Raw genomic sequence first — 7,255 nt, forward strand, 5'->3', positions numbered from 1 at the left:
TTTTTTTCCTCCTGGTTATTAAGAGAACACGTATCTTACTGAATTATAGATATATTCTACTCTGAATGTACAAGTTTTGTACTCTCTCCTGCCCCAAGATATTCATTGTTAAGTTTGCTGTACATGCTCCTAGTTTTTCCAGGAGTATATACAATGAAATAAACATTGTATTGAGATCATACTATAATACTGTCTTCAACTTTTTTTTTTTTTTTTGAGATAGAGTCTCTATCACCTAGGCTGGAGTGCAGTGGCTCGATCTCAGCTCACTGCAACCTCCACCTCCTGGGTTGAAGCGATTCTCATGCCTCAGCCTCCCGAGTAGCTGGGATTACAGGCATGCACCACCACACCCAGCTAATTTTTGAATTTTTATAAGAGACAGGGTTTCACCATGTTGGCCAGGATGGTCTCAAACTCCTGGCCTCAAGTGATCCGCCCGCCTCGGCCTCCCAAGGTGCTGGGATTACAGGTGTGAGCCACCGCGTCCGGCCAATCTTTTTTTTTTAAGTAGTTTTTTTCCTCCTGGTTATTAAGAGAACACATATCTTACTGAATTACAGATATATACTACTCTGAATGCACAAGTCTTGTACTCTCTCCTGCCCCAAGATATTCATTTTTAAGTTTGCTGTACATGCTCCTAGTTTTCCCAGGAGTACATACAGTGAAATAAACATTGTATTGAGATCATACTGTAATACTATCTTCAACTTTTTTTTTGAGACAGTGCCTGTCACCCAGGCTGGAGTACAGTGGCTTGATCTCGGCTCACTGCAACCTCTGCCTCCCAGGTCCAAGAGTTTCTTCTGCCTCAGCCTCCCGAATAGCTGGGATTACTGGTGCCCACCACTGTGTCCAGCTAATTTTTTGTATTTTTAGTACAGATGGGGTTTCACTATGTTGGCCAAGATGGTCTCAAACTCTTGACCTTGTGATCCACCTGCCTCGGCTTTCCAAAGTGCTGGGATTACAGCGTGAGCTACCTCGCCCAGTCATCTTCAACTTTATTTAAAACTCAATAACGTATCCTAAGATATCTTACCATGACAGGATAGATAGAACTGAACCACATTTAATTTTATGGACGGACCATAATTTAGTTATCCAATTCCCTGTAGAGAGATGGCTGAACTATTTTCTTTTTTTTTTTTTTCCAGAGAAGGATTTTTTTTTTTATTCAAGTAACTGCAAATAGGAAACCAGAGGGGGAGCCCCAGGCTGGGACAAATCATGGCTACCCCTCCCCAACAGAACAGGGGGAGGAGGTGGCCCCTACACCCTTTATAGTTGATTCGGGCTCCCTTGCTCTCTCTGCTGCAGCATCCTAGGGACAGGGCCCCACCTTCCCTGGGACTGGGATAGTCGGTCACCCAGTCTGCCATGCCCCAGCCCCTCTTCCCCACAAAGAGTATCTTGGGGGAGGGGATCGTGGGCAGAACGGGAGGCAATGAGGATGAACATTTGGCACTGGTAGCAGCAGTAATGATGGATGTCGAAGAATGGAACATTGAACAAAAAACAACACAACTGTCCAGAGGTAGTTTGTGAACAGAGGAAAAATGGAACCGGAACCTTGAGGGGCAGGGAGGAGCAGGAGGGGGTTGGGAGCGGGCAGGGTGAGCTCCTTGTTATTGGTGCCCCATCTGAAGAGGGGGAAATGGCTGAGTGGTGGAAGCAAAGTAGGGTTAGGGGAGTAGCCCCAGCCCACCTCAGGCGGCGGCCACAGGGCTCGTGGGCCTCACGGGCCTCACCTGGACAATAAGTGACTGCATCTCCATCATATGTACTCAGATCCCAGGCGGAGGGCAAGGGTGCTGCGGCCACAGTGAAGAGGGAGTAGGGGACTCACCCCTCCTGCCTTCCTGTAGCTGAAGGGGGCTGTCCAACCTAGGGCAGGGACTAGGGAAGGTGGGGAAGGATGAAAAGTGTGAGCCCCACGTGGTGACAAAGACAGTTTGGCTGGGGGAATCCTGGGGGCCAGCACCCCCCACCATTGGCGACACCTGCTGCTGCCAGGGCAGTGGAGTAGGGCGTGCCAGGATGAGATGGGGCTTGGGCCCCTTTTAAGGCCAGGGGAACCCTCCCAGGCCCCACTGTGGGAAGCCAGAGGGAACAGTGAAGCAGAGAGGGCGCCCCCAAACCAAAAGCCCAGAGAGCAATGTTCCCACCACCAAGGGAGTGGCGACGCAGCAGGTACAAGGTGCGGCTAAGTGAGATGTTAGCCTTGTCCAGGAGGGCATGTGTGTATGCCTGGGTGGGCGGGGGTAGCTGGGAACTGAGGCCAGGGGAAGACTGCTCCCCACTCAGCCCATGGGAGCCCTGCAGCGGCTGGTGTGCTGTGTAGTGTGGTGGTGAGGGCACAGGTGGAAGATGGGGGTGGCGGCCAGAGGCGGTGGTGACGGTGGGCCTGCGGAAGGGGCGGGGGCGGTGGGAGTGGAGCAAAGCTGTCCAGTCCCAGAAGGAAGCTGCTCCTCCAGTGAGGAGCAGGCGGCACGCACGGGTCACTGCTCCTCCAGTGAGGAGCAGGCGGCACGCACGGGTCACTGCTCCTCCTCCGAGGACTCTTGCGAGATGCCCTCCTCTTCCTACTTCTCCAGTTTTTTGGGTCTGCCCCTTGGTTTCCTTCCTGGAGTTATGGTGGTTTTCCAGGTCTTGGCAGCACCCTTGTTTTTGCTTCCTTTTGGTCGGCCCCGAGGTCTCTTAGGTGTTGGCACTTCGCTGGGCTCCTTCTGACTCCCTACAAGCGCTGTCCCGGGACTCACGGGAGGCTGCTTTTGCGGCCTGCCCGGCCCCGCTTCTCAGTGCCGTCCTTTTCCTGCTTGGAGGCCAAGGGCTGGCTGGACTTCGAGCTCGACTCGCTCATTTTCCCTTCTCTAAGGAGCAGGTGGAAGAGTGATGACTGGGATGCTTCTTGGAACCACGCCAGCGCCAGAAATCGCCCCGGCTCGGAGTCCCAATTAGAGGACGGCTGAACTATTTTCAGTGTGTGGGTGTGTGTGTGTGCGTGTGTGTGTGTGTGTGTGTGTGTTTTCCCAGCATTCAACAATATGAAGTTGAGTTGCTTGATCAAAAATAATAAAATCTGGAGGCTGGGAGCAGTGGCTCACTCCTGTAGTCCTAGCACTTTGGGAGGCTGAAGCAGGAGGATCACTTGAGCCCAGGAGTTCGAGATCAGTGCGGGCAACATGGTGAGACCCCATCTTTATTTAAAAAAAAAAAAAAAAAAAAAAAGGCCGGGCGCGGTGGCTCACACCTGTAATCCCAGCACTTCGGGAGGCCGAGGCGGGCAGATCACGAGGTCAGGAGATTGAAACCATCCTGGCTAACACGGTGAAACCCCGTCTCTACTAAAAATACAAAATATTAGCTGGGCGTGGTGGCGGGCGCCTGTAGTCCCAGCTACTCGGGAGGCTGAAGCAGGAGAATGGCGTGAACCAGGGAGGCGGAGCTTGCAGCGACCTGAGATGGTGCCACTTTACTCCAGACTTGGCAACAGAGTGAGACTCTGTCTCAAAAAAAAAAAGGGGGGGGGTGGGGTGGGAAGAAAATAAAAATAAAAATCTGAGAACTATTATTAAATTACCTTGTCTAAAAAGTCATACATTATAATTGTTTTTAATGTCAGCATTACATTTCGATTAAAGCTGTATTTTAAAGTTCATACTATTGGGCCGGGCGTGGTGGCTCACGCCTGTAATCCTAGCACTTTGGGGAGGCTGAAGTGGGTGGATCACCTGAGGTCAGGAGTTTCAGACCAGCCTGGCCAACATGGTGTAACCCTGTCTCCACTAAAAATCCACAAATTAGCCAGGCATCGTGGCGCACGCCTGTAATCCCAGCTACTTGGGAGGCCGAGGCAGGAGAATCGCTTGAACCTAGGAGGCATAGGTTGCAATGAGCTGAGATTGCACCACTGCACTCCAGCCTGGGTGACAGAGCAAGGCTCTATCAAAAAAAATTCAGACTATATTCATGTATAATTTATAATAAATCTTTTGGAAATTGTCCTCTTGCATATATTAAAAAACAAAATATAACGAAACAAAACACCTACCACGATGAAGTCCCAAAGGGAAATGGTCCAGAAGCTAGTTCCAGAGCCTGTGGCCCGTGCGCCCCCTGCTGGCAGTAATGGAACTGGGACTAGGGCCCAGAGTAAGCTGGTTTTCTATCATGATGGTTCCACAATTAAAAAAAAAAAAAAAGGCCGGGCGCGATGGCTCACGCCTGTAATCCCAGCACTTTGGGAGGCCGAGATGGGCAGATCACGAGGTCAGGAGATCGAGACCATCCTGGCTAACACGGTGAAACCCCGTCTCTACTAAAAATACAAAAAATTAGCCGGGCGAGGTGGCGGGCGCCTGTAGTCCCAGCTACTCCGGAGGCTGAGGCAGGAGAATGGCGTGAACCCCGGGGGGCGGAGCCTGCAGTGAGCCGAGATCGCGCCACTGCACTCCAGCCTGGGCGACAGCGAGACTCTGTCTCAAAAAAAAAAAAAAAAAAAAAAGGGCCGGGAGCGGTGGCTCACGCCTGTAATCCCAGCACTTTGGAGGGCCGTGGCGGGCGGATCACAAGGTCAGGAGATCGAGACCATCCTGGCTAACGCAGTGAAACCCCGTCTCTACTAAAAATACAAAAAAATTAGCCAGGCATGGTGGTGGGCGCCTGTAGTTCCAGCTACTCGGGAGGCTGAGGCAGGGGAATGCCGTGAACACGGGAGGCGGAGCTTGCAGTGAGCCGAGATCGCGCCACTGCACTCCAGCCTAGGAGACAGAGTGAGACTATGTCTCAAAAAAAAAAAAAAAAAAAAATATATATATATATGTATATACATACATACATACATACATACATACATTTGGCCGGGCACGGTGGCTCACGCTTATGCCAGCACTTTGGGAGGCCAAGGCAGGCGGATCACTTCAGGTCAGAAGTTCAAGACCAGCCTGGCCAACGTGATGATATGTTTAAAACAAATTTTTTTTTCTTTTTTGAGACAGGGTCTCAACTCTGTCGCCCAGGCTGGAGTGCAGTGGTGCGATCATGGCTCACAGCAGCCTCGACCTCTTGCCACCAGGCCTGGCCCCAAACCTGTGATCTTGAAATGAATCAGGGTGGCTTTCTCTCCTTTCTGACATGTCTGTAACCCCTGTGGCAGAAGTTCCAACCCGAACACCAAAACTCTGATTCTGGGTTAAGAATTTTAATTTAGGACAGGTGCAGTGGCTCATGCTTGTAATCCCAGTGTTTGGGAGGCTGAAGTGGGTGGATCACTTGAGTCCAGGAGTTTGAGACCAGCCTGGACAACACAGTAAAACCTTGTCTTGCTGGGCACCGTGACTCACACTTGTAATCCCAGGACTTTGAGAGGCTGAGGTGGGCGGATCACTTGAGGTCAGAAGTTTGAGACCAGCCTGGCCAATATGGTGAAGCCCCGTCTCTACTAAAAATACAAAATTAGCCAGGCGTGGTGGCACAAGCCTGTAATCCCAGTTACTCAGGAGGCTGAGGCAGGAGAATAGCCTGAACCTGGAAGGGGGAGGTTCCAGTGAGCCAAGATTGCACCACTGCACTCCAGCCTGGGAGACAGAGACTCTGTCTCAAAAAAAAAAAAAAAAAAGCAAAAAACAAACCAAACCAAAACAAAAAACACAAAAAAACAAGATACCCCGTCTCTACAAAAAATACAAAATTAGCTGGGCCTGGTGATGTGTGCCTGTAGTCCCAGCTACTGGGGAGGCTAAGGTGAGAAGATTGAGCTCAAGAGGTCGAGGCTGCAGTGGGCCGTGTTCATGCCACTGCACTCCAGCCTGGGCAATAGTGATACTCTGTTTCAAAAACAGACAAAGAAATAAATTTTAATTAAACAAACAAACAAAAAAACCCCCCACAACACAACACCACTACTCTTTTGGCTTCAGGACTGTCCTTCTGTTTATCTATGGAGTAGGTTTTCACATATCCATACCTTTGGCTATGTGAACTGTGGTATTTAGCTAGCCTGTAATTCAAGTCTTTAAACAGATGCTCAAGAGCATTTAACCCATATATTAAAATTATATATTCACCCGTAAAACCAAAATGCAAATACTCTAATCATTCAAGTACTACCATAAACTCTTAGGTTTTTTTTTGTTTTGTTTTTTTTTTTTGATTTGGAGTCTCACTGTTGCCCAGGCTGGAGTGCAGTGGTGCAATCTCAGCTCACTGCAAGCTCTGCCTCCCAGGTTCACGCCATTCCCCTGCCACAGCCTCCTGAGTAGCTGGCACTACAGGCGCTCGCCACCACATCTGGCTATTTTTTTTTATTTTTTTAGTAGAGACAGAGGTTTCACTGTGTTAGCCAGGATGGTCTTGATTCTCCTGACCTTACGTTCCACCCGCCTCGGCCTCCCAAAGTGTTGGGATTACAGGCGTGAGCCGCCGCACTGGCCGTTTTTGTTTTTGAGACGAAGTTTCACTCTTGTTGCCCAGGCTGGAGTGCAATGGCGCGATCTCAGCCTACCGCAACCTTCAGCTCACCATAACCTCTGCCTCCCGGGTTTAAGTGATTCTCCTGCCTCAGCCTCCTGAGTAGCTGGGATTACAGGAATACGTCACCATGCCCAGCTGGGTTTTTTTTTTTTTTTTGAGATGGAGTTTCGCTCTTGTTGCCCAAGCTGGAGTGCAATGGTGCAATCTCGGCTCACTGCAACCTCTGCCTCACTGCAACCTCTGCCTCTCGGGTTCAAGTGATTCTCCTGTGTCAGCCTCCCGAGTAGCTGGGATTACAGGCGCATGCCACCATGCCTGGCTAATTTTTGTATTTCTAGTAGAGACATTGTTTCATCATATTGGTCAGGCTGGTCTCAAACTCCTGACCTCAGGTGAGCCACCCGCCTGGGCCTCCCAAAGTGCTGGGATTACAGGCGTGAGCCACCGCGCCGGGCCTGGCTGTTTTTTGTATTTTTAGTAGAGACCAGGTTTCTCCGTGTTAGTCAGGCTAGTCTCCCTGACCTCAGGTGATCCGCCTGCCTGGGCCTCCCAAAGTGCTGGGATTACAGGCGTGATCCACTGTGCCTGGCCATATTAGTATATTTTGTTTCGTACATATACACAGAAAGAAAAAAAAAAGAAAAGAAAGCACTGATAATATGCTCTAACATGGGTGAATTTGAAAACATTAAGTCAAAGAAGCTGGACACAAAAGGCCACGTTGTATAAAAAATTCAATTTACATGAATTATCCAGAAAAAGCAAATCCAGAGAGACG

General features: G+C 50.0%; 1 pseudogene; it reads right to left on the reverse strand.

Annotated features, from left to right (window-relative positions):
• Window positions 1-2,543: 2,543 nt before the first annotated feature.
• LOC129459557 (high mobility group protein HMG-I/HMG-Y-like) lies at window positions 2,544-2,950 on the reverse strand (annotated as a pseudogene).
• Window positions 2,951-7,255: the final 4,305 nt, after the last annotated feature.

This window comes from Symphalangus syndactylus, chromosome 13 (assembly GCF_028878055.3).
Source record: "Symphalangus syndactylus isolate Jambi chromosome 13, NHGRI_mSymSyn1-v2.1_pri, whole genome shotgun sequence".
NCBI classification, from domain to species: domain Eukaryota; kingdom Metazoa; phylum Chordata; class Mammalia; order Primates; family Hylobatidae; genus Symphalangus; species Symphalangus syndactylus.